The sequence below is a fragment of the Tamandua tetradactyla genome, chromosome 13, assembly GCF_023851605.1.
Source record: "Tamandua tetradactyla isolate mTamTet1 chromosome 13, mTamTet1.pri, whole genome shotgun sequence".
Taxonomy (NCBI): Eukaryota; Metazoa; Chordata; class Mammalia; order Pilosa; family Myrmecophagidae; genus Tamandua; species Tamandua tetradactyla.
Window position 1 is genome coordinate 76,342,416 of NC_135339.1, and position 27,553 is coordinate 76,369,968.

General features: G+C 45.5%; 1 protein-coding gene across 4 annotated transcripts in view; it reads right to left on the bottom strand.

Moving 5' to 3' along the window:
* Nucleotides 1–27,553, bottom strand: part of AFAP1L2 (actin filament associated protein 1 like 2) — a 102,511-nt gene that overhangs the window by 42,277 nt on the left and 32,681 nt on the right. The gene's annotated exons all lie outside the window — the stretch shown is intronic.

Below are 27,553 nucleotides of genomic sequence, written 5' to 3' on the forward strand. Positions count from 1 at the left end.
GTGGCCTCTGAACTCTATGCATGGAAAAAACAAACTCCCAGCAATAAATATTGCCATTCTTTGGGGAACGGAGGTAGACAAAAGAAATGGAAAGGTGGGAGGAGGGTGGTAGAGTGTTGTTCCTTTCCGAGGAAAGCAGTGAAACAGGCACCAGCATATATGACTGTCATATGAACCACTGGGGTGACAGGCACTGCCTATCATAGACCAGAGGCATGCTCTTCCCAGAAGGAACACTCTTTCTTGCCAAAGCTGGAGAAGAAGCAGAGAAACCATCTCTCTCTGTTTCTCTTGCTGAAGAACTATGCAGGATCCACATGGGTCTATGTTTCCACTCTTTGGCTTGTTGAAAACCAGATGAAGGGTAGAATGCAGCCAGCTGCCCAAATACTGTGTGTAATAAATATTGGCCCACGTACCTGGAGGTGGAATAGAAGCTGGCCCTCATCTCTGCAGGGGACTAGGTAAGTAGATGTTAAGTGGTAGCAAAGGCGAGGCAAGAAAGAAGCTAGTTTTAGGCAGATCTGCTTGGGACAGGGCAGTAGGTCGATGGCGGAGTCGCTTGCCCTGTGTGTATGTATTGTGAAGAACACTGCAAGGGGGTCACCAAGAAGCTAACTAAGTTGGTTTCAAGAAGGCACCACCAAAAACTCCCAAAGCCCACCAATCAGTAAGCATCAAGGGAGACCCCAAAACTGCGTGCCCAGCACTGTGTGAGGCCCTCAGCCTAAGCTCACTGTGAGATTCAGAAGAGGAGTCAGGACAGGGTAGTCCTTGCCTTTTGCAAGCTCATTGACAAAACCAGCCCATGTGAAGCAACTGCAGACCGAGGCAAGCCACTCCCGAGTCAAGCGAATTGGTGCCCATTTCAACCACGGTCAGAAGCTAGGCTTCATGGAAAAGGCAGCAGGGGGGCAAGGCCTTAGGTAAATTGTGTTTTGTTTTGTTTTTACAGCTACTTATGAGTTTCCTGTTGGCTGCAGGACCCAACAGAATAAATATGGAGAAACCAACCCGAAGCCTTCAATCAGCTAATTGTCCCGGAGAGCAAGTGAAAGGAAGGGCCTTGAAAGGCAATTAGGGTCTCAAGCGACACTTTTCCTGGCCTTCTGAACTTCTCAAGGCTGACCCACTACTGCTGCTTCCGAACTTAAAAACAAAAAAGGCATGAAAACTGAAAGTATCTCTTTACATCTACATCCTTAGCTATTCCCAAAAACTGCCCGATTCCTGGAAAACAGCCTTTGTTTACTTTCATGCGCGCAAATGCGTTGAGGGGTTGACAGTGTGGTGCCTGGCGAGACAAAAATGGCCCAGATGGGATCCCGAGTCCTTCCAGAGGTCCCACCGAAGACAGAGGGTGAGAACAGAAGTAGTTTAGGAATGCCTCCAAGGATGATGGCTACAAGGAGGAAATGAGTGACAAACTCTGGAGTTATCAGGGGATAGAATTCCTAAAGTGGGCTCACCAGGAAGAATCAGAGGCATTTTAAGAAAAAGGGAATTAGATGATCAGAAAACTCAAGTGCTGAATACACATGATGTGCTTGGGGCACACAGAGCATGGGGGCAGGTAAAAGCTGGCTGGAAGGGGGAGAAGAAAGCGGACGCTAAGGCCAGAACTGTAGAATTGGAGGTACCAGGTCAAGAACGGCCTCACATGCTTTGCTAAAGAGTTAGGGCCTTACTCCTGCAGGACCTCCAGGCCGTGGAGGGGGAGCACCAAGCAAGGCCATACTTTACGTAGGTTAGAACTAGGACCCAGCAGGGGTTTTAGAATAACTAAAAACAGTAAGATGGATGTGGAAGGGAACCAGGGGACCAGGAGGGGAGGCAGGGAGGCCAGTTAGGAGGTGACTGCATTAGGGCAGACCAGAATGACAAGGGTATAACCTAATCACAGCAAGTGGGCACCATGCAAGGTGCTGCTTGCCCACCACCTCTAATTCTCACAATCCTAACTCAATCACATCCCCAGTTAGTTTTGGCATGGGGGTCTACTGAGTTCACCCAAGTCCAAAGTTCTTGCTGTCTGAAGTCTGCTGGCCATGGTCATTTCCCAGAAGCCAGGGAGGGTTCTCTGGATCATGGCCTCTACTTTCTGGTCCAGCCTTTCCCACAAGGCAGGGGAGAGGGAAGAGAGGGTGCAGAGGAGGGGAAGGACTTAAGGTACGTGACAGGTAGAGCCAGTGGAACCTAGGAATGATTCAATCAGATGTAGGCACTGTAAGAGAAGATGTCCTTGGGTGGTCAAGAAATGTGGTACACCATCAGATGCCCAGGCCTAAGGAAGGAAAGGCTTCTGATGCCAATCTTGGGAACATAGGAGGCTCCACGTCTCCACTCCATCCCCTTCAGGGGATGTCAAGGCCAACAGCTGACCTGCATGGAAGGACAGTTGTGTTTCCTCTTGGGCTCTGAGGCCTTTTCCTGACACCCTTCTCAGCCAAAATCCTCTGGGAGAATGGGAGGCTTCCAGAGATGTGCTTCAAGTCATGTGAGGGGAGGGTGGAATCTGACTTCGGAGAATCCTGCTTCCAGGATCCCCAAGGACAAACAGCTTCCACACACTGCCAGGGTTTCCTACAAACATGGGAAATGCTGAATAGCCCCATTCTCCCTTCATTCTGTCTTGATGTGACTGACCCTAAAGATTAGAATCTTTGCTAGAAGTAGCGGCTGGTGAGCCTCCCTCACTGACCCATCTTTGGAATACTGGTTTCGCCTTGAAGAGAAGTAGGGTAACACAGAAGCTGGGCCCAAATTGCCCTTTCTTCCTTCGGTCGCCATTTGCATCTCAGCTCTCCAGCTGGAGTTCTGAGTCACATCAAGTTTATGGCAAAAAGCACAAATGTGCCAGGTTGGCTTTTAGGAAACAAAATCAAAGCCAGAAAATGTAAGCAAGGTAGGAATGTCAAATAGTGCAGCCACTAAGGAACAGTTTGGCCATTCCTTAAAATGTTGAGCAAAGAACTACCATATAACCCGGCAATTTCGCTGCTAGCATTCACCTAAGAACTGCAAACATATAAAAACTTGTACGCGGATGTTCAGAGCAGCATTATTCTGATTAGCCCCAAAGGGAAAACAACCCCAATGTCTATCAACAAATAAACAAAATACTGAATATGCATACAATGGACCATTATCAGCCATAAAAAAGAATGAAGGGCGGTGCACTGGTGGCTCAGTGGCAGAGTTCTTGCCTGCTGTGCTGGAGACCCGGGTTTGATTCCCAGAGCCTGCCCATGCAAAGAAAAAAAATAAATAATGAAATTCTGATACATGCTAGTGGGTGAATGTGAAAAACACTATGCTACGTGAAATAAGTTAGACACAAAATGCAACACATTGTATGGTTCCATTTATACCTAATGTCCAGAAGAGGCAAACCCAGGGACACAGAAATCAGGTTAGTGGTTGTGAGGATATGCGGGAGGGGAGATCGGGGCTGCTTGCTAACAGGTGTAGGTTTCTTTTTGGGGTGATGGAAGAGTTTTGAAATTTGTGGGTGATGGTTGTATAACCTAGTGAACAGGCTAAAAACCATTGAAATATATGGTTAAAAATGGTGAATTTTATGTTGTGAATGATAACTCAGTTTTAAAATGAACGTGGGCGGGTGGAAGAAAAAAGAGAAAAGAAACAGCCACCAGGACAGCATGCAGGAAAGACCTGGGCAGCAGCTAAGAGAGTCCCGCCGGGATGCTTCATCCAAAAAACATTCACTGCACCCCAGTCCGTGCCCCGTCCTGAGCCAAGCAGCACGGTGGCCCTCCCAGGGGAACTGATGGGCCCGGCAGGTGGGTGAAGAGGCAGCGCTCCAGGTCTCTGTGCAGAGGACAAGCTGCTCTAAAATTGCTGTGCTGGACTAAAAGTAAACTCCAGGTTGAAGAACTAAGGGACCAGCAACCAGGAGAGGAGAGTCAAAAAGCCCGCAGATGTCATTCCTCTCCTCTCTGGGTCCGCACTGGCCTTCCAGCCAGGCTCAGTTCTCTCGCCAGCTTCTGCCTCCCCTGATTCCCTTATTGCTAAAGCCCACTGTTTACCAGCGTTTGGGGGGTGCATCAAGTATCTCCCGAGTTATGCTTACGCCCTTTCTGGTCTAGACTCGGACCTCTGACAAGATGCTCCCGCAGGGAAGGCCTTGGGGGATTCTCCTGCTGGACACACCCTTTTCATGGTCCAGCAACAGGCTCTCGGAAATAACAATCAACAAAGGCAGGGCCCCAGCTGGCACCAATCCCAGTGACATTTTCCTCCCCTCGGGGCTCAGAGGGGCCGGCAATTCCTCAGAGGAATGCGGCTACTTCCCGAGGCTCTGCAACGGCGCATTTCTCTTCTCCCTCCGTCGCCCCCCATACTCCACATTTTGGTCTCTTCCGCGTCCTCCGGTGGAGAGCTGGAAAATAAGTGTGTTGTTCATTCTGGAAACTGTAGGCCCTTGTGCGGCCTTCCATCCCGGCTCTGTTAAAGTTCAGAGCTCTGTGCTCAGGGTCTAACAAATCATCAATAAGATTCTTGTTTAAGACTTCCAAGGCCCACGCAGAGCTGGACCACTCAACCGGCGGATTCACTGCCCTGGGCCCTGACGGGGCTCCGCCCCCAGGTGACCCCCCACCCCCATCCCGTGTTTCTCATCTTGAAGCAGTCTGCTTTTGGTCCCTAGGTTCCCAACCATAAATGTCTCCCCAACACACCGAAAAAAAGCTGCTTCTCTCTGTTTCCCTGCTGCTCTATGTGCACATTTTTATTTATTCAGCTGCCTTTGCTGAAGGCCAACAATTGAGCATGATTTTCCTTCCGAACGTCAAACTGAGCAGATCTGCTCTTCATGTGTAAAGTCATGTGTTCCCCAAAGTTCCCAAGATCCAGCCCCTCCGTATATTATCCTCAAGGGCCCCACTGCTGGGGCGCAAGACGCTCGAGTTACTAGAATTTGTCCATAACTGAAGATGAACCTTATTCATCTGCGACACGCAATGGCATCCCGCAGGGGCAACGGTGGAGGGAAATACTGTCTTTCCAGCACCCCAGAAAATTCCTCCTGATCAGAGAGAACCCTCAGGCTCCCAAGCTTTTGGAAAACATGCCCCTGCACTCCACCTAAGGAGCCAAACCTCTGGCTGGCCTTCTCTCATACCTACTGTGCTCTTGCACATGAATAAAAAGTTCTCAATTTCTATTTTTGTGGTAAACAGGCATAACATACAACTTAACATTTTAAAGGGTACAATTCAATGGCGTTGTACATATTCAATGTTATGCAAACCACTACCTAGTTCTAAAACCACTTCATCCCACCAAACCGAAAGCCCAGAGCCATTCATTCACTCCCCATTCCCCCTCTCGCAGACCTGGCCGCCACCAATCTCCATAGGCCAGTGTAGATTCACGCTATTCCACCTTATCTCATACAAATGGATATTTCATATAACAGATGGCCTTTTGTGCCCGGCTTTTCCCTCAGCATGATGCTTTCAAGGTTCCTCCACACTGGGGCATGTTATCAGTATTCCATTCCTTTTAGTGGCCAAATGACATGTCATCATACGGGTGGAACATATCATGTTTATCCATTTGCCACTGATAAGTGTTTGTAAATCTCCTCTGACCCGCTTCTGCACAGACATGGTAGGTTCCTGTGTCCTTACACCAGCCTGTCACGACATCTTCCTGCAGACTTAAAAAGGCATGCCTCGCCGTAATGAATCCAACGGACGACGACTCAGGTATATACACAAAAACACAAAGCACTGGTTCTCAGCCCGGGCTGCATGTGGAAATCATCTAGAGAGTGTAACGATAGCCCAGATAAATTCAGGAAAGATTATTTGCTTTATGAAGAGTCATTTTACTTTATAAAATTATTTATAAGTCCCTAAAAATCAAACTTCCATAGTACTTCTATATGACTCATTCTGATTTTACACAGAGAACTTTCTAGATTCATGCCTGTTATACAAAAAAGAGTACAATTGAAAAAAAATTTTTTTATCCCCCTAAAGTCCTTTCCCTTCAGATAGCAAGGCTGTGGAAGGCAAGGACCAAGATGTCCATAGAGTTAGAAGCACTGTTGTACATGGCAGTTCTTTGTTGTACTTAATCAACTGGAAGCTCTTATCACTGACAGACAGCCCACAAAAGATTCACAGATGACCACCCTACAGGCTGGCGCTGACCTCCCTAACTTGGAGCTCCAGGCATTGAACCATAAATGTAGATAACTTTCTCCAGTATGCATGCTGGAGATTTTCTTTATCTCCATCTCTGAGAAATGGGAGAGGGGGAAGGGTTTTGCTTCACTTACCAGAGCTGTGAATGCTCTGCTCCCAGCTGAACCCTACCCTCAAGGGTCATCATTTGCCATCATATCTGCAAGATCTGCTTTTTCTCACCTATCTGTGAGTCTTATCCCGTGAAACATTTGCCCCCAGCACAGCCGGCCTCGGCTTTCTCAGATTAGCTGAGAGGGGCTGGCTCCGGAGACCGGCAGATGCGCTGCCCGGGCTCCCACTACTGGAAAAACAACTTGAGCTCTTCCCTGCTGACCTCTCAAATGGAACATGCTTCCCCCAACTGCAGAATTCCAACCCCAGCTAGGGAGCCAGCTGGAGCCAGAGCTTCTTGGACAGGGCCTTTTGGAAATTCACACAGTAACAGCTGAAGGCATCAAACCAAGACCAGCTCAGCAGAAAAGGCCGGAGGCCGCCAAGGCCCGCCATCAACACTCCAACCGCCCGAAACACTGCTCCTCTGAGTTTAGCACAGAGCTGCCCCGGACCGTTCTCCCATCTGTCCTCCTCCATTTATCCCACAGATGTAAATCCTTTATGCCCGGGGAAACTGAAAGACCTGTGTGTGTTGGGGCCACATCCTCTGGTTTGGTTTTCCCTGCCGTACCTCAACAATGCTTGGCTCAAAGTAGGTGCTCAGAAAACAACTACAGAACATAGGCTCCCAGACGGACAGACACACAGAGACACAGAGCTTAAGGAAAGTTCGTCCTAAATTGCTTCCCACTGAAAGAGCCTGTGCTGGTCAGTCCCACAGCCCTCGCAATGGGCTCACCCGCTCCTGGTCACAATCCCAGTCCCCACTGGGCCAGTTCCAATCCCTGGAATAACCCCCAGAGGGAGGTCCTGGCAGCCGATGACACTCCAGAGGGAGAAACATTCTTAAGGGATGGGTGTGGGCAAGGGCGTGGGAGCTGCTCCCCTCGGGGCCTCGGGTGCAAGGAGCTCGACCCCCAGAACATTCCAGCACTTCCAGACAGGTGGGCAGGGGCGAGACACTCCAGGTTCCAGCAGCCACCAGGGTCCAGATCAGACAAAGAGGCAGTGGGGGCCAAGAGGCCTTTTTTTCCCCAGCCCTGTTAGCACATTCCCTAAACATAACCTGCTAGAAAAGTGGTCGCATTCAGAGATCACAGAGGCTGGCTGGGAGGGGCGAAGGGTCAGGAGGATAGCTCTGCTAAGGGTCCGCTGCATAGCTCTCTGCCTGGCAAATCACACAACTGGCACAAACAATTTCAGACTCAGAACAAGACGCTGGTGGGGGCCACTCAAGTTCACATTCGAAGTTTGAGAAAAACTGTGCTTGAGAGAGAGAGGGGAAAAGGGCTGGAAAGCGTTAATAGCCCTTCTTTCTCCACGGAGGGGTATGGGGAATTTCATTCCTTCTTTACACCCTTTCCTATCTCACACAGAAAGCAGTGAGTTATTACAAGGAGAAAAGAAACTGCTGCGATGGCTGCTACACTTTCAGTTTTGACTGCTATGCTTCCAATTTTGGCTGCAAATTTAGACTTGTCTCTCTTCACGTAAAACTTGTAAGAGACAAAGGACACAAATTAAAGATGTGGGGGTGGGGGGATCACAGTCCAGTCCAGATTTCCCTTGTTTCTTTCCAGCATTTGGCAAAAGTAATGAAATGTCAATGGACTGACATGCTGGTAGGGTCTCTGAACCTGTCCAGGCCCCTGCCTCCGAGGAGGAGGGATCGGCTCCAGTAGTCCCAACCCCACCACACACCGCTTTGAGTCACCCAGCCCGGGAGGCACAGGAGCCCAGGGGAGGCCGGGGACAGGCGGGCACAGGAGGCTGCCCCCCAATCTGACTGGGTGCTCACTGGCTCACACCAGCAAGGGCCCTTCCTTGAAGTTCAGGCTCCAGATTCAAGCTGCCTAAATCTTAGTTTCAAATCCTGGTTCCATTCTGGCTTTGCCAGGTACTACCTGTGTGGCCTGGGGGTGTTTATTGACTTCTCTGCCTCAGCATCCCCATTTCATGAAGGAGGACGCAACAATAGTACTACTTCAAGGGACTGGTATAAAGACTAAAAAATAATTCCATAAAATGCTTATACTAAGTTAAATGCTAGCTGCTGAATAAACTCTCAATTACTTCTGTGAGACGGATATAGAAAACCCTTCATCATCTTTAAACACACATACACACTGTAATGTCAATAGGAACAGCTTCAAAAATATCGGAAATATCCCTGTTTGATTTTGCAGGGCCACTAAACTGTCCCGGCAAGAAGGAGCAGAGGCAGTGGAGGGCAACCAGCATAACCCTTACAGGGACCCACCTTCCCAGAAACAAACAGCGCCAAGAGTAAACAAGTAGATTTTTGAAGGTTCCTGTAGCTCCCCACCCCGGGTTTCAATAAGTTAAAGCAGATGCCAAAAACATACAGGTAGAACAAGAGTCAGCTCCATGCCTGATTTGACAGGTGACCCCCAGGTCCCTTCCCTTCTTCTCCTCCCTTCTTCCTGTCTACTCCCCACCTGGCGTCTGCCTGCCAAATCGGCACAGAAACGTTCCTTTGGGCAAACGGTACAATGGGATTAAAAACACGGCCTCAGAAGGGGCAGCCCACGAGTGCACGCAGCGCATGGCTGTGGCTTTCTCCCCTTCACAGCATCCATAGCCCCTTCTTTTAATGGCACCCGATCGTCCTTTGGAAAAAAAATCTCCTTATCCCACGGTCAGACTTAGTGATTTGGATGGACCTGCCTCCAAGGGCAGCCACACGACCTTGGGCCTAGCCAATCGGAGCATCTCGTTCCCCCAGTCGCAGTGACTGGCTTAGAGATGGATTCGCGACCAGAGCTGAGCCAATGGCGCATCAGCGCTGGGACTCGTCCTGCAACCACTGGGCAGTGAGAGCCTGCTTCCTCGGGTGGCCGAGCTGCCAGGACGCCAGCCTCGGGCTGCTGCGGCCATCTCTGAGAAAGGAAAACGGAGTCTGGTGATTCCTAACAGTACTGTTTCAGCCCCTGGGTCTAGCCCGTGTCTCAAACTAGCTCTTTCCTTATGTGGGTGATGTGTGGCCAAAACATACCGCATTTTTGTTTAATCCAACTGATACTAGGTTTCATTTGCTTGCAAGTCAAGAGTACACCACCATGGTATATTTTTGATTCTGGAATCTGGACCAAGTCTGCTGCATATAGTATTTTAATTTATTCTGTGGGGTTGGCATTGCCATCCCCGTTTCACAGGAGATCTGAGGGCAGAGGAAGCCCCCTGGTTCCACCAAGGCAAATGCCAGAGCTCAGAATCAATCCAAGTCCTTCGGACCCCAAGCCCAGAGTTTATTCCATTAATCTGAGTGTACTTTACATTGTAATGATTTACTTATAACAGACGATAAAGAGAGTAGAATTTAAGAATATCCTAATGAGAGCAAAGTATGGGCAAGGATCCAGAATAAAAAAAACACCTTGAGAAGTTCGGAATACAAAGTCACCAAGGTCTGGTTTGGGGGCAGAAGGGACAAGCAGGCAAATGACATTGAAGAAAAGTTTCTGCCAGCCTCGGGAATAATAGGAGTAGAAACTGAGAGGGAAATTCCAAAGGTCCAGTGGGGAAAAATGGAGCAGGGGTATGACATCTCTGGAAGTGGAAAGATCTGAACAAAGACCTTCACTTGTTCCAGTGAGTGCTGATGGGTTTCCAGGGGCAGCCAGCATGGGAGGGACATAGTAGAGACAAGTGTGGACACTGCAACTCTGGGCTCATGAGTAAAGCAGCTGCAGAGAAAATTCTATCCGTAAACCTCCACGCATGACTCCCCAGTGCCAGGGGCCAAAACCCACAGGATTAAGCAGCTGGTAAGTTGAGTGCAACATGATTAGGTTATGGGAAAAGGCAAGAAAAGGGGCTGCCTGCAATGACCTTTATTAAAAGAGTGGAGAAGCAGAACCCCCATGCAAAGGAGCAATTTTATCAAGCAGGAGATTGAATGCCTATCTAGCTTAGACTACCCCTGCTTCTGCTGGTCCTAACACCTCCCCATTTAATGGGTAAGGACTGATAACTGGGCACAGACCTTCTGTATAATGCCTTTATGTGAACCCCATCGACTTGAAATCAGTCCCTTTAATAGCCTTGAGGGAGTTACAAATCAATAATAAAGGGGAATCAATTATTTGGGTCTACTTTGCATTCTCTCCTGTTTTTGGTAAAGGAAGGACTATTTCATGGAATTTAGCTGATTCCCACATTAGCCACAGTGGGTAGGCATGTGGCCGAGATCCGACCAGAAAACTATTCCTCAGATACCAGTGATGGGTTCAAGCAAGGCTGGAGTCTTCTCTTAGATTTGGTATTCAGGTTTGGGAGAAAGATGCCTTTCTTCTCTTTGGATTGCAAGTCACAAGAATGTATACTCAGAGCTGCAGCAGAGCCTTTACTGATGAAGCAGCTCAGAGGGAGGCAAAGCTGATAATCAGAAAAAGAGACAAAGCTCTAACTACATTGCCAGAGCCCCTAGATCCAACCATGCCTGAAACTAGCACATACTTGCCAACTACATGAACCAAGTAAATTTGCTCTTTCACATAAACTAGGTTTTGGTCATTATTGACTGAAGGCTCATTATTAATATAGAAGTGAAATTTCAACAAATGGTGGCTCCATGAAAACCACACCCTTTTAAAGGCATGGCTCAATTTCTCAAAGCCATAAAATGGCCCGGTAATAATTTTCATTTCCTATTCCCTTAGAAAGGACCAAGCATAAAACCTACAGGCTGATAATTTTCTTTTGAGCCACATAGTACCCAAACCACTAGGAAAATTGCTAATCTCTAACAAAGCAACAACACTGAGGGTGTGGCTGTGATGGAACCTGTCTGAACCTCTTCCCTGAGCCTATCTCCTCTCTCTCTTTTCTAACTGGTAACCACATCCTTGTGTTGCTCTCTGTGGTCCCCAATACAGGGCCTCATAGATATTTGGGCACAGACCTTGTGCCCAATGCACTGATTGTGAGTTGATGGGGTTCACATAAAGGCATTACACAGAAGGTCAGTGCCCACTGATCCATGAGGTCTGTTTTTCAAACTGTGGTCACGACCCTTTCGTGCATTGTGCTTAAAAAATGTATTAGAAAATAGAATGGGCTGCTTCTAGTGAAGGAGCAGTGTTTCATAAAACCTTTGCTTCAGGTATGTGTGTGCCCTGGGATACAATGCAAAATATACTTCTCATAGTGGTTCACAAACAAACCATTTGAAAAATACTACCTGTCCCTCGAAGGGAGAATTGTTTTGAAATTGAGTGTATTTCAGATTTTTAAAAAGTAACATGGTGCATATCTCTCCCCAAACAGGGCCTGAGGAAACATCTAGGAATAAAACGCATTAATATTTCTATAGCAAAATGTGCAAATATTCATGCCAAGTGGGATAAAGAGATCAGAAATCACCTTACAACATTTCAAGTAAGGTTTCATCTCCAAATTAGTTTGTGCCAACTCTTCAAAAAACGTATAATAATTGGGAGTTTCCCAAATTGTATGACTTTGGAACTGTAGAGATGAGATCATCTGGATCTTTTTCCTTCTTCTTTCTCAAAACTGGTATTTCCCATTTTTAAGGGCCCCATGAAGAGGGCAGATCACACTAGGCTTTAATCAGATTAATGCGAAGTCACAAGGCCTAAAAAAATTCACAGGGTAGTGGGCAAGTGGGTTTTCTAAGGCCCTTCTCAAATCAACTTACTTTTGCTTCTGTGCAGGGCAGGCCCCGTTGAGCGATGGTCTAAAATGACACTATCCAGTTCTGTGGCCACTTGCCACATGTGGCTACTGAGCACATCTCTCATAGACTCAGGGTATTTTGAAATATGAAAAAGCCATTCCTCTGATTAAAGCAAAACAAAATGTTCAGCAAGGGGAAGAAAGGAACTTGGGCAAAATCACTCAGTTTGTAGAAACCCCAAATTTCCTTCTTTCGGACAGAGAAGTCGAAGGTTTTCTCTACCTAAATTCAAACAGTTGTGTATACCAGAGAACAAAGGAAAGGACAAGGGCCATTCTTTAATGATAATTCAACAGGAACAGAGAAAAAGGCTTGGAAAAGGCAGAAGACAAATATGCTGTTTATGATTTACCAAGGTGAGAAGGGGCTAGAAAAGGAAAGTTCTCTCCTGGGGAGAGCAAGAGTGACCCGGATGAAAGGGATTCGGCTACCCGGTGGAGGCTGCATTTTGTTTACATGAACAAGAGCCAATTATTCATCCCAGAAATATTCTAAATTAAACCCTTGAAACCCTGTTATATAAACAGCATAAAGGTATCACAGATTTTTTAGTTGGATCATTGTTTCTGTTTAATGTTTCAGCCAAAATTTGTCAAAAGAAACCACTGATGTACAATTTCAGACCCTTCCAGTGCAATTCATTTGGGGGTGAGGGGGTAGGGACATTTTAAGTTTGTTTCTAGTTCCTTATTCAGATCTCTCTTTCCCTTCCTGGCCAATCTCAAAAAGACCTCTTATAGCACATTCTTTCCCTGCCCCACCTCTCCTCATCTTCAATTTCTCCAACTTTGTGGCCTTCAGCCTCAAACACCCTGGAATTATCTTTAACTGCTTTTTCTCTGGTGTAACCAAGTTCTTTAATGCAACCCCCAGACACACCCACACTACCTCTGAACTGTTATTTCCTTGGCCCTCAAACCAGACTTTAACAGTGCCCCAAGGTGTCATCATTATTTTAGCCATCAGCGTGCACTGCCCCCAGTCTCACCACAGACTGTGCAACAAGCATTTCCTGGTTGTAACAAATATTCCCTGTACATTCAGGTGGCCATTTAAAGAACAGTTGAACAACTGCTCTCTGCCAGGGTCATGCTAAGTGATGGGGAAGGCAAACAGGCAAACCCCGTTTCCCTGTTTCTAATTTGCACGTATCCCCTGAAACAATGAAATCAAAATGCATGTTGCAATTCTGGTTAGATGATGTAGTAGCGTTTCTTTTATTCCCTCTCCTGCCTCAAAGGGCTACTAAATTGAGGATGCCTCTTATAATCAGTGACATCATGGAATCAATCACTCCTCAATCAGTTCTTCTCCTTCAGACTGCATTTATTCTCCATTCCTCATGGTTAGGGCTGTCTGCACTGTGTTAAGTTTTACTCAACTGTAGATTGTTTTTAAAATGTTTTTCAAGTCCCTTAAATGCTAAAATTACATCTTTCTAAAACCTTAGACCAGACTTCATTTTGAATGGTGCCTCTGGCACGTGGTTGGGCACCCGGTTGCATGCCTGGCTGGGCACCCAGCTGACCACCCAGCTGAGCAGCTGGAAACCTGGCTGGGCACCCGGCTGGGCATACCAGCCCGGAACAGGAGTCCACAGGGTTGAGAGATTAAGGCAGTGCCAGGCCTCAGTGAGAATGCCCCCTGCTCTGGCCCATGGCTTTCTAAATTCCTGTCCTTTCTACTTGAAACTGGTCATCTGGGATGCCAAGCAGTACTCCTAGCTCTCAATTCCCAACTTGGTCCAGGAGTTACTTCCTTAGAAGTGAGCATGAATTAGAAAATCCTGGAAATAAAAGATCCTTCAGCCTTACCATGGTTCCATGTGCAGTTTGGCACACAGTGGTAAGGAGAGAGCAAAAACACAACGAATTCTGAATTCAAGACTAAGGATTAATGTATTAGATGATGAGTAATTTCCTACTGAAACTTAAAATATAAAGGTAGAACTACAGTTAAATAAATAACACTAAATGCTATTAATAATAAGCCAGTAAAAGAGAAAGAAGAAAACAATACCAAAGAGGGAAACTGCTTTCATTAATAATAAGGTCAGACAAATGACTGACATAGGTTATCTCATGGAGTTCTTACAATAAACCTATAGGGTAGATATAATCATCCCTGTTTAGAGATAAACAAACAAGACTCGGTGAGATTAAATAACTTGCCTAAAGTCACACAAGTAAGTTGGGATTTGACTTGCAACCACTCTGATTTCTCCCTGCATCTGTGCTGGCCTCCCTTGCAATTTCTTCTTTCAAGTTTAAGCAATAAAACTTGCGGGGAAAGATGCAGTTATTTGAAAACAGAGCCTAGATGGCATATCTAAGGATTTATTGTTACCTAGTTTCGCATAGAAATACAGGAGAACACTGATAGTCCACTCAGACCCGGCTTATTAATGCAATGGCCAGTGACCAATTCATATACTCTCAGAACAGTAAAAGACTCAGAGAATATAGGTAACTTAAAACAGTTTCTAGTGTGAGACATCATGTTCTTCAAATACTTGACAAGCTTACTAGCAAATCTTGCATAGCAATTATTTTATAAATGGAATATTTGTTAAGCATGGACAGCCAAATTAAAAAACTTATCAACTTTACTACTGGGTTCAAAATGACTTTTGTTTTCAAAAAGACTAAATGCCTTCTAATAAAAGAAGTTAATAAAAAACAAAACAGAACAAAACAAAAAACTACTACTCAAACATACACTGTGAACCCCAGGTATAAACATGGCTTGCACTTCTCAACATAACAATGGGAAATTAAAAGTGGCAAAAAGGAGGCTGAATGAGCATCCATGGGCCAATATTACTGGTAGTCATTTGCAGGTGAATAAAATTCCCTAGCTCCCCGCACAGCAGGTCTGCTCAAAGTGGGTTCATGGAGAGAGAGAGCTCTGTTATTGGAAAGGTAAAGGAAGGGGGTTGATTGACAAATGATGTTCTAATCAATGACTTTCTCTAGTTATTAGAAACAGTTTTCAAATAAGTGATACAAGGGGTTAGTGTAGACCAGGTCAAAGAAATGTAGACAGCTCTCCTTGCATTGTAATGACATGTCTTATCCATCTTTTCTTTCAGTCATTTAAAAAGGGTACTGGGCTGGGTAGTTCCTTAGAAAGTTCAACATAGAACTGCCATATGAACTAGCAATACCCAAAAGAATTAAAAATAGAGATTCAGATACATGTACACAAATGTTCATAGCAGCATTCTTCACAAAAGCCAAAAGGTAGAAACAACCCAAGTGCTCACCGACAGATGAATGGTCAAAAAGAATATTCAGACAAAAGAATATTATTCAGCCATAAAAGGTAGAAACAAGCCAAGTATTCGTCAACAGATGAACAGATAAATAAAATGCATTATGTCCAAATAATGGGATACTATCAACCCATAAAAAGAGTTTTAGTAATGGTGGTAATGGCAGCACAACCTTGTAAAAGTAATCAATGCCACCTAATTACATACTTAAAAATGGTTAAAATGGCTATTTTTATATTATACATGTTACCACATACTGACATGGTTAGGGCAAGAGGAAAAGGAGGCCACTGGAAATTCAGAAGATTAAGAAAACATCCCATCCTATGAATCTATTTTGGATTTCTGCCCTGTCCCCTCCACTCCTTGGTTTCAAGTGATTATAACTTGGACAGTGACAACAAAAAGGGTGGCAGATATGACACTGCCACCTTAACAGAGCTAAGCACCAACAAACTCCAAAGAAGGTTTTGTAAACTGGGAAGATGTCCTACTCAAGTCGAAAGACATTTAGAAAAAGTCAAGAAAGTAGTTGGGAATTAAAACAGTCACAATTTTTGTCCTGAAAACTTAAACCTTGAGGGTAATTTTCTGTCCTAAATTTATGCTAATGAACATGGTTCAAAACCCCACAGATCTGGAAAGTCTCTTGGGGAGTGAGGCTCAGTTCTTAGAGCTTCGACTCTGCGTTTTCTTTGCCAAGCAAAAACCAGTACAATGATTGTCCTCAGTTACACATATTCTGTTCTGTTGAAATCCTATAGACAAGAGTGGCAGAAAATGGGGGGCCAGTTTCTCTTTGGGAAGGTGTAGAATTCTGGAGATTTACTGTGCTGTCTCCAGACAGCACATAATATAATATAGATAAGACTATCTGAAGATTGTTCCCCAATTCCAGGCACTCAACTTTCGTACAGACTTCTACCCTGGAAGAACTCTGCTCAACAAATTGAAAGCCTAGTATTCACTCAAAGATGGGCACTTCCACCTGGCACAGGAAATCTGAACAGAGAGGACAGGACAACTGTGGTGCTGAGTTTACAAAAGCTTCAAAAGTGAAGGAATCATATTGGTGTCCCTTCGGCAAGTAAGGGGTCCCATCACATGGCTGAGTGCTCTCTTGAGCCAACTGGACCATTGTGCTTCTTGTAGTTTCATTTCTTCAGGCATTCATTTATTGACCCAATGTTTATGAGGCACCTATTACGCATTGGATGCTCGGACTTGATAACTGAATGAAAAGGGTATGGCCCTCAAGGAATTCATTTCAACATTTCCCAGCAAAAATTCTTCGTCTTCTCTGACTTCAGTTTACACTAGCTTTTCTGCACATTTTGGAAGAACATTACAAAATTTCTGGCATTCCTGACAACTCAGTATTCTTCTCCAGTTCTAAATGCATGAAGGAGTGGCAGAAAATCGTAGAGTTTTCTATGGCTACTCGACTATCACAGTGTTAAATGCTCTTTCTTTCTTATGATGGAAGTTGACCCTTTATAGTAGGATGACCTGGGTCAGAATTCAGGAAGTGCACTAATGAGCTGAGTGACCTTCAGCGACTTTTATAATTTCTCTGAGACTTAGTTTTTCTCACCTGTAAAAATGGGGAAACTGTACCTCTTAGAAAGGATTGGTGGGAGAAATAAGTGAGATAATATGTGAAAACCACATGGCACAAAGCACTGTTCAATAAATGCTATTACCCCTGTAATGGGTTCCTCTCAAAAGATATACCTAAGTCCTAAGCCCCAGTAAATGGGACTTTTATTTGAAATGGGATCTTAAGGCTCTCAAGATGAGATCATCCTATCTCAGGGTGGGCCCTAAATCCGATGACTGGTCTTCTTATAAGAGAAAGAAGAGGAAGAGTTGAAGCACAGAGACACAGAGAAGGAGGCCACGCAAACACAAAGGCTGAGATTGGAGTGAGGCTGCCACAAGCCAAGGGACTCCAGGAGCCATCAGAACTGGAAGAGGCCAGGAAGGACGCGACCCCCCACCCCCATCAGAGCCTTTGGAGGGAGTGTGGCCCTGCTGACACCTTGTTTTCAGACGTTTAACCTCCAGAAGGGTGAGAGAATCAACTTCTGTTGATTCACATTGGCAGGAATGTGTTACACAACCCTAGGAAACTAAGACACCCCCATCAACTCATGGAGCTAGGGACTCCAGAAGCAAACAAAGGGCAGTGCCAGGAAGAGATTTACAGAAGATTAACCTGGTTGGAAAAGGTTCGATTTTCCACCAGACTGTAAGAATCTGATTAGATTTAAACGCAGGACAAAAACTTCTGTATGCAAAAACAGTCATTCGGGTGAAACAGAGCCCTCCATTCTTGCCACAAATAATTGTGAACATCCTTCGTGAAAAACTGAGTGGGTGGTAAGCCCAGGGCTTTGGGGCCTCTAGCCCAGCAGGTGAAGGAGGTAGGGCTGGAGGCTGGAGGCACCCATGGGGAGGAAAAAGCAAGATGCCCGCAGCCTCTCCCGGGACAGGAATCTGGAAACATAGGCAGTAAATTGGGAAATCAGGGGTTTCAGGGAGAAAAAGCAACTCTTAACATGTATGCTGGACTCAGAAATTCCAAGGTGCATCTCTCAGGGAGCCTCTGGAGCCCACCTGCTCCCCATACCGCCCCCTGCCCCCTGAAGCATGCATGCCACACACGGCCCATGGCTGTTTGGCTGGCCCAGAACCAGGCCAGCTGTCAAGCGAGCCATTCTAGAGCCTGTGCCGGAGACAGACCCGAGACCCCTGCCGGAGGGTAGAGCCAACCCCCCTCAGGTCTGACGCCAGCCCCACCCAGCCCTGTCGTGGCTCAGCACTTCTCACGTGAGCCTCCAGCCAGCATCCACTGTGCCCTGGGCTGGGCAATTGCATAATTTAATTCTCAACAACCTTGTAAGACAGATCTTATTATCCAATTTTAGAGTTGTAGAAACTGAATTAATCTAAGATTGCAGAGGTAATCAGTGACAGAGCTAACATTTACGCCCAGCTCTCTGGTTCAGGCCCAGTGCTCATTTCCTAACCAGGGAAGCCTTCCGGGTGCTTCTGTCCCCACCCCCCACCCCCCGGAGCCAATTCTGTTCACACCACTAAAAGGACAGTGCTGTTACGCAGCATCCTGCTACGCCCACTCTACATTACTTAATCCTTACAACAACCCTACCTGAGATATATCATCTCCATCTTACAGACAGGGAAACTGAGGTCCCTGAAAGAATAAATGCCTTGCCAAAGGCACACAGCCAATGTGGTGCAGAGCAGGACTTGAGACAGGGCCCCAAAGCTCACACTCTTCCCCCTAAACAGAACCCTGGCTGTGCCACTGATGTCATAACCAAGCTATCTCTGAGCAGCTGTTGCTCTGGGGTGAAATTTGAAGGAGTTGAGCGCCAAGCTGTTGCTTATGTGTCAATCCTTCAGTCCCGTTCCCCTTGCTGACATTCCCCTATGCCTGGCAGCTTTGCTGATAACTCGGTAGAGGTGCAGCTGTGACAGCTGCTGAGGTTCTGCCCCGGCTGCCCCCAGGTCAAGGGAGGGTCCTGGCAGCAGCCTCCCACGTAGGCAGAGGACCACCAGGCCGCGGAGGCCCAAACGAAGCCCCTCTGAGGCTCCCCACCTCAGCGGCTACTCCCAGCAAGATCCTCCCTCCTCAGTCCTGGGGGGCTGCACCCACTTGCCAGGCTGGCTATAGAAGGGTGGGACTGGAGGGGGCCCCATGCACCCTCCTGCTAAACCTCAGGCTGTGAGTTTTGTTCTGCTCTGGTTTCTGTTCTTAATATCCATGCCACAGACAAAAGGCATCTGAACCTTTCTGAGAGGGTCCAAGCACCTGGAGGCTCCCCGGGTGATTCACGTGAACAAACAGGATGGAGACCCGGAGCCTGGGGGTAAGTTTACTAAACCAGCGGTTCACCAGAGCGGGCAAGTCCTATGCAACCGGGGGCTGCTGCGCCTCTGCGGTGCATCTAAGACTCGTCTGACTTCTGTCTGAACACTCCTGAGCTCTCGGGGCTCTGCCCACCCCCCCCCCCCTCCCCAAGCTCCAAGAGGAATATTTCTCCATGTCTTCTAGACCCGGAGCTGGGTTTGGAGGCTGGCACAGAGCAGCTGCTCAATACACATTTGTTGAATGAATGAGTGAGCGAATGGAGGTAGGTACTATGAGGAGCATTTGGAAGGAGGCAAGGCTGGATGAGCTGAATCCTAGAGTTCATAACCTAGACGATGGGACACACCCACCCAGCACTCCGCTCCACAACTCAAGCAATAACGCGTTAGCCCACGTGATTACAGTTCTGTTGGGGAAGAGAGGACAGTGACAGGATGATCCGAGGAAGCAAAATGGTATCTGAACTGGGCTTTGGCAGATTCAGATAAAGGAAGATGGAACAAAGACAGCATTCAAGGAGGTTTTAAGACAGGACATTTTGGGATGCTAAGAGGGAAGAGAGCTAGAGCACACACACGTCAGGCGGAGAAACAGTGAGACATGACTCCCACAGGGGTGAGCCAGGCCAGCTGGAGAGAGCCTTGCAGACCAGGTGAAGGTGGGGGCTCTGTCCAGTGACAATGCAGAGTCACAAATAGCTTGAAGCAAAGGAGTGACAATGGAAATGGAATTGCAAAGGATTTTGCTGGCCACAGTGTGTGATGAAATGGAAAGGGGGACGGGAAACAACCTGGAGCCCATCTCTATTCCAGCCCAGCCAGAAGTTCTAGTTTACAAATCTCTGACAGAGGCTGGGCATCCGGCCGGGCGAGTTACCTAAATACTATCCAGAAACCCCGAACTAGACCTGAAAGCAGGACTTCCACATGGTGGGTTTCTAATGGGAAGGAATTCCCTTCCTACTTTCCTTGTCCTCCCCTTCCTCAGTATGCATGCATACACTCATTAAATTAATTATTTTTTATTAGCGGGAAGGTCTGCTTTTAAATGAGCAATCATTTTGGCAAAGAGAGCTATTAACATCCCCAAGCCCTGCTTGACTTACAGTAACACAATAATACAGTGCTGTGAAAGGAAAACGTGCAGAAGTCTCTCAGCACGCCTAGTGTTCTCCTCCATTTCCAAGCCAACATAGAATGCAGACGCCCAAGCACAGCCCTGCGAACCCTCTGGGGAGTCCAGCCAGTGTCCCTATATCTGGTGATCCCTGGGCACCAACCCAATGCTAAATGCAAATGAGGTGCTGATCTCTCAGTCACACGGTGGCCATCCAGACGATCCAGAATGTGCTTGCATTGATTTTTTTAAATATTCATAAAATGAAAAGACAACATTGAAAAATCACCATAGAGAACTCACAAAGAACTCCCAGGGGTCCTAGGGCCCAATTTGAGAAACATAATCTTTCGTCCCATATAACAAAATCATCTACAGTAGCGTCCAACAAACTGGCGTCCACCTTCCACCACACTCTCTGGAAGGCTCCTGACCTCACAAATGCATCTCTGGCTGAAGTCCATCCAAACTCACTTACCACCGCTGGTCTCAGCAGCAACCTCTCTCCTACCATCCCTCCTAATTTTCCAGATCACATCATGTATTTGTAACACTGTCTGGGGCTAAGATTGGCTGCAGAGGTCCATGTTCTCCTAAGAGGACCTCCAAGGAGCAGATTCACTTATACCAGTAAAGGGCCCGGTATATTGAGTTCCAGTAATAAAATGCTAGCTCTTGGCAAAAGGAGAAGATTCTCAGATACTCATGAAATTCACAACTGAGACAGGCCCAGTGGGGACTCTTCCAAGAGGAAGCACGTGGCCAACTGCAGTGGGGTGAGCTGTGCAGGAGTCTCAAAAGCAAAGGACCAGGCCATGACCCATGGAATGGGAGCCTTCAACAGGACACTAATCTGTACCCTATCTACATCTGAAAGTGGGAACAAAACCAAAACACAAGAGAGAAGGAGAAAGAAAACACATCTCATACCCAGGCTAGCCATATAAAGAATATGAAATTGAGTTCTTCCAAGGCAGTTCGAAGAAGGAAACCAAGGAGAGGAGATAAATTTCTTATCTAATAAAAGGAAACATACCACTTCTTCAGGAGTGACAAGGTTTTTCCTGATACGAAGCCATAAGAGAGAGAATTCCCCATGTTTGACAGATCAAGGTCCCACCGATATTTTTCATAATAACAGTTAGTGTTTGGGCCAGGCTGAGCCACGCCCATCAACAGGGCCTTAACTGCATGACAGGTGAGAGGCTGCACTTACTAACTGAGCCAAAAGGAAAACAGAGCTTTAGGTTACTTCCCATCTCTTCTCTGTAACGGAGCCTCCTTAAAGAATGGGAAGAGCCTTCTGGAAATACCCTGTTAGTGCCAGGGCAAAACACTGTCGGCTGTTTGCAGGTATTCAGGGATTTGGACTCATATCAGGCCAATCTCATGTTCTCTAAGAATATACTATAAAGATCAGATTTCAGGGTGCATTTCCACCCCAAAATGACAACAAGGGGAAAATTACCCAGGGACTCGGTCTGTCCTGGGCGCTGCCTTCATTGCACCTACCCCTCCCCCCCCCATCAGCGCAGGCCAGCCAACACTAAAGGGACAGGAAGTGGTCGTGGGTGGGCACTAAATGCACAGAAAAGGGCTGTTTGCAGGGCGGCCAGGAACTGACCAATAATGAGCCCAGGCCTTGAAGCAGATGCTAAAAGCGGGTCAGAGGCCAGGCTGGAAGGCTACCTCCGGTAAATCACTGTTCATTTAATTGCCAGAGAGAGAGGAATGAAGGCTCTGCTTGAACTTGCACGTTTATTTCGGGTTATCCCATGCCTTCTGAGGGCCCCCTGGCAAGGGGGCAGGGGCGGGCAGCAGATAGAAGAAAGGACAGCTCTTTGCCCTTTCCTCTGGGGGCTAATGTGTTGCAATGCCAACAGCAGCAGCTGACAGCTATGGGGATGCACACAAATGTAAGAAAGACAGAATGCTCACTTATTCTTCCCGCCCTTGCAGCCTAGGGCGCAGCAAGCATTTGGGGGTAATTAACTCCATTGCCCAAACTAACATTAACACACTTGATGTGCAGGCCGGGAACAGAGATAAGACCCATGAGTCACCAAGAGCCAGATTCCACCAGCAGCAACTGAGGGTGACTTTAGAAGAATTTAAGACATCCTGGAAGGCTGAACCTGCCCTCAGGGAGCTGACGGCTCAGTCATCTACTTGATAACCATGACACAGGCAGATACAGGAACAAAAATCCCCTTTCTTTTGATACATGCTACAACACGGATGAATCTTGAAGACATGCTGTTGAGTGAAATGAGCCAGACACAATAGGATATATATTCTATGAGTCTGCTTATATGAAATACCTAGAATATGCACATTCATAGTGACAGAAAGTAGAAAACCGATTACAGGTCACCAGAAACTAGAGGCAGACAGCAATAAGGAGTTCATATTTAATGGTACAGAGCTTCTACTTGGGATGATGAGAAGTTTCAGTAACAGATGGTGGTGATGGTTGCACAACATTGTCAAAGTAATTAATACCACTGAGCTGTACACTTGGAAATGGTTAAAATGGGAAATTCTGAGTTGTCTATGTTACGACAATTAAAAGGTTCTTTTGTATTTATTTGTTTTTGCATGGGCAGGCACCAGGAATTGAACCTGGGTCTCCTGTCACAGCAGGCGAGAATTCTGCCACCGAGCCACCATCGCACCACCTAATTAAAAGTTCTTTAAAAAATTCTATCTTTTATGAAAACAGATCATACCAGATAATTCAGGGTTTTCCCTTATAACAATGTTCTTCTTGGCTGGGTGTGAAAAATCATTTCTGATTTGCTTTCACCTTTTTAGTATGAAAACTTTCAAAGATACTAAGTAGAAAATAGTAAATAATGCCCCCACCATGAACCCCATTACTGAGCTTCATTAGTTACAAGCATTTTGCCATTCTTCTTTCATCTCCTTCCATGCTTTTTGCTGTACTTTAAACAAATCCATGTACATTACTATATGTATAAATACCACAATACGTGTATCTCAATATCTCTATCAGATAAACTTTTTTTGCATTAACTTAAGACCAACACTCATACCCAAGAAAATTAATATGTCTGAAGCATTTTCTTCAGATAATTTCTGCACCTCTCCACCCACATGCAGGTTGTAAAATGCCTCTCAGAAATCAAAATTCAGGGCTCAGCAGAGAAACAGAATCAACAAGATATATATATATATATATATATATATATATATATATATACAGATACAGATATATTCCCAGTGATCATGATTACTTTTGAAACATCATTATTCACATTTAAAATAGTCACAATGTTTTTTGTTCTGCAAAAAATACTATAATGTAACGCAAAGCAGACACTGAATTGAGTTCTTTTATCTATGATATTTTTGCAAAAATTCAGAAAAATATGTAGAGGAGATATTAATTTTTTAAATTCCATTAAATTCAGTATCTATTCCCAAAGCCTAAAATTTTATAAACTTCTTTATATAAGAGCTTTCGCTAAAGTCTTATTTGTCTTTAAGGTCAGTAATTTGGCTTCTCGATGTTTAAAAGGATTTTTAAAAAATAAGTAGTGCTATGGGACATGACATCCAGGGGTGAAAGTCTTCCTGGTGGTGTGGGAAATGACTTCCAGGGACGCACCTGGCCCTGGCACCGTGGGATCAACAATACCATCCTGACCAAAAGGGGGAAAGGAAGTGTAATAAATAAGGTATCAGTGGCTGAGAGAGTTCAAATAGAGTCGAGAGGCTACTCTGGAGGTCACTCTTATGCAAGCTTCAGTTAGACATTGCTACCTACCATAACTTACCACACCCCAACCAAAACCTTTCCTGCCACTCTTACAGAACATCTAGGGCAATATATAAGATTCTACAAAGGTTCTATGCACAAGGGTAATTTTCCAGAAACCTACAACCTCCAAATGGATCTCTGGACCAGACAAGTCCTGAAATGCAGAAGGGCCAGCCTCTCCAGAACATCAACAGTTCCATCCACCTATCCCATATTATTGACAGCCCCTTTCAATACGAAAAATTTAGAATGGGCATAGGCCAAATACCCCTAAAGAGTGGGAGAAAGATCAAAGTTGATGGTGGAGTTATACAGTGAAGGTAGGGTTTAACAAATGAGTATGACTGCTGAATCATTAGATTGATATATCTTTTAGTCTCTAGTATCTTAGAGCAGCTAGAAGTAAAAACCTAAAATTGTGGCATTGTAATGCATAACAAACTCTGAAATCTGCTCTACAACTAATTGTGCTTTGAAATTTATTGTTTTGTATATACGTTATTTTTTACAAAAAAGAAAAAAACATTTCTTCTTGCCCCCAGTGTTCTGGAGCAGCTAGAAGGAAAAATCTAAAGTGTCAAATGAGAACCCATGCAATGCTCTATAATGACTTGTTGAAGTGTACTTTGAAAATCATTGCTTTGTCTTTCTTTTCTTTGTATACACGTTATATTTAACAACAAAAAGCATGAAAAAATAAGTAGTGCTATGGTAGTTTCTATAATTCTAAATTGTGATAGTAATCTGAATATTCTACCTTTCATTTCTGAATCACTACTGAATTCATGATAAATTATTAGAAATGAAAAATTCCTAATTTTCTTAAGCTAAACGTATTTAAGCTTTATGTGTACTTTTGTGTTAGTACTGTTGTTTCTGTTTTCTGGGTATCTATACACAGCTTTTGTGTGTAATTTATCTAGTGTTTATAAAATGTGATTTGTAATAAATGTTACAATGAAAACAAAAACATTTACTATAGAAATAGGCTCATGTGACTGTGAGGATTGGCAAATCCAAATTCCACAGAGCAAGCCTCAAGTTGAGAATTCCAATGAAAATTTTGATGAATTCTCCAGGAGAAACTTCCTGGCTGAAGTAGACATAGAAATTCTTCTGACTACTGAAAACATCAATTCTTCCTTGAAGGCCTTCAACTGGCTGGATGAGAGTTCTCCCATTGCTAAAGGCAATCTCCTTTGTCGACTGTAGATGTAAAGAGCCATAGATGCCATCAACCTACTAAAGATTTAAATCTACAAAGTGCCCTCACAGCAGCGACCCTGCCTGTACTTGCTTGGCCGAACAACTGGTCACCATAACCTAGGCCTTATGTTAAGTACTTAAACATCGCACCTCCTATTGTCACCACCAAGCACGGTAACTCAGGGAAGCGATTCAACCTCTCTGAGCCTCAGTTTCCTCACTACTGATAGAACATTAGACCAGTAGGTCCTAGGTTTTATCTTAACTCCAAACATTCGAAGTACTGCTGTTCTCAGGTCTCTGAGGGTACTTGCAGGCTAACTGTAATATTGCCTATAATTTATTTTAATATTCCTCTTTGAACAGTATAATATACATGTGCACATAAGTTAGCTTTAATCTAAAACCCAAGGGTGAGGAGCTAATATGTAAAGTACCTGTTCTAGTTTGCTAGCTGCTGGAATGCAACACCCCAGAGACGGATTGGCTTTTATTAAAAGGGGATTTATTTTGTTGGTTCTTCAGTGGAAAGGCAGTTAACTTTCCACTGAGGTTCTTTCTTACGTGGTAGGCACAAGAGGGTCTCTGCTGGTCTTTTCTCCAGGCCCCTGGGTTCCAACAACTTTTCCCCGGGGTGACTTCTTTCTGCATCTCCAAAGGCCTGGGCTGAGCTGCGAGTGCCGAGATGAGGAATGCCGAGCTGCTTAAACTGTGCTACGTTGCGATCTCTCATTTCAGCACCAGCCAATTAAGTCAAACGTCACTCATTGCAGCAGACACGCCTCCTAGCCGACTGCAGATGTAATTAGCAACAGATGAGGTTCACGTACCATTGGCTTATGTTCGCAGCAACAAGACTAGGTCTGCTCACCTGGCCAAGTTGACACCTGAATCTAACTAACACAGTACCTGAATCCGATGACACACCTGGAAATGTTCTGGGACCTGCACTCTCGCATAAGCAGGACGTAGGCATCTGGCTAAGCCCAGCAGCCTATACCACTCATTCCCAGCCACATTCTAGGCCCAGGACCCCGTGCAGTGCAGGGCCCACGCATCACTGGGAGATGTCACCACAAGCATTTCAAGAGCTTCTGGCAGGGGTAGTTATGAACACTTATTCTGAAGAAAGGAGACTGGTAGCACAAGTGAGGTGCTTATTGGGCTGAATACCTACCATGGGAGAACTGGGGCTTCATCAAGAACATAAAACAAACTGGAAGACTGTTCTTACACCTGCTCGCTAACAAATTATTTAGGGTGCAAATTAATTCAGTCTGAGACTTGCTTTCACTTAGCAAACCCATAGGGGTTTCAATTGTGGGGAGGGGACCCTATGGTCTCCTTCTGTATCTTACCACTGGAGATCAGTCACATCAGAGAGCACACACACTACGGTTATCATCCCCTCTCTAAACTTTTACTGGCGTTCTTTCCCTCCATCTGGAATCCCCCCTCCTTTTTTTCCCCCCTTTATTCATAAATCCTATCCACTGTTCAAAATCCATTTAAGTCCTGCTTCCTCCAAAAAGTCATCGCTGACCATTGAAACATGGCAGGAGTAGGGCAATACTGAACTGAGCTTTGTATTTTCCATGACCATAAAATATCCCTGGGGACTTCAGGGGTATGGTGAGCATCCCCTGTGGCCGGCCGGGGAGTGCTGGGCCTCCAGAGATGACCCCGTGGAAGTGTCCCGCATTAGCTGGCAGGGACCAAGCTGGAACTTTTCACTGGGTCATGCTCTTTCTACAGCACCTCTCTCCACCAACCACTGCTGGGAAGTAACTAAAATAATACTGAAAACTTTTCTGTCTGCTGATTGACACACACGGTGCTCAAAGGAGAAGGCCAGGCGGGCTTGTACTGAGGAGGGGGATGGGCAGGAGGAAAAGAACAAGGACGTGGCCACCATCTACAGAAAAAAAAAATTCAGCTCAGCTAATAATAGGCAAATCAAGGAATAAGAAGCTTCTGGGAGGAGTGGTTGTAAACGCTGGCAGCACCACGGCCCTCATCAGGCCAGAAGAAAAGATGATTTACCAACGTCAGAATTCAGACCAGGGAAAATTCCCTGGTTTACTTTATTTTTTTCTTTATTATTATTATTTTTTATAAACAGTGCAAGAGCAGTGTTTATAAAGAGCAGGGAAGATTATTATTTGGTGGAGGCAAATAAAAAGCTCCTTTATAGTTCATAAACCTAGAGATTAAATAGGACTCC